A 682-nucleotide genomic window follows, 5' to 3' on the forward strand; every position below is an offset into this window, starting at 1 on the left:
CCCGGGCGCTGCCGTGCCCAGCCCATGCCGTTGCTGCTGGAGGGGAAGCCGGAGCCCTGGCAGGACGTGGGGTGGGACAGGGCTCATCGGGCAGGGCAGGGCTCTGGGCTGGCTCTAAGGGTTTGGTCCTAGGACCAGGGGGCACCAGCAGGGCTCTGGGCTGGCTCCAGTCGTTTGGGCTCAGGGCAGGGGGTTTTGTCTCCAAGCGGGGTGTAGGGGTCAATGGGATGGAGCCAGCAGGGCACAGGTTGCATGCACAGAAATGGGGCTCGTGGACCCGATCGCACACCCTGCACCCAGCCCAGACCCCTCCCCTCAGCCCGGACCCCTGCTCCCAGCCAGGATCCTTTCCCCCGAGCCTGCACCCCAGCACCGTGCCTCAACGCCCCTGCCCTGTGTCCCCAGATCCCAGCTTCTTTCTGAAGGTCTCCACCACCACTCCAAATACCCGCGACCCACTCCAGCCCCTTCCCGGGTGCCCATCGCCCCCACTCCATGGCGTAGCTGCTGAAGGTGAAGCCGGAGGCCTGGCAGAGGAGGGTGAGGGACCCCCCGGGTGGCTGGAGGCCCCCTCCGGACTCGACCAGCTGCTCGGCCGCCCGCAGCCCTGGGGAGGGAGGAAGGACAGAATTCAGTCAACCGCTCCCGGCATCGCCCCCCCCCCCCAAAACCCATCCCCGCC

Source organism: Egretta garzetta, unplaced genomic scaffold, assembly GCF_000687185.1.
Source record: "Egretta garzetta isolate BGI_Z169 unplaced genomic scaffold, ASM68718v1 scaffold1206, whole genome shotgun sequence".
Classification (NCBI taxonomy): Eukaryota; Metazoa; Chordata; class Aves; order Pelecaniformes; family Ardeidae; genus Egretta; species Egretta garzetta.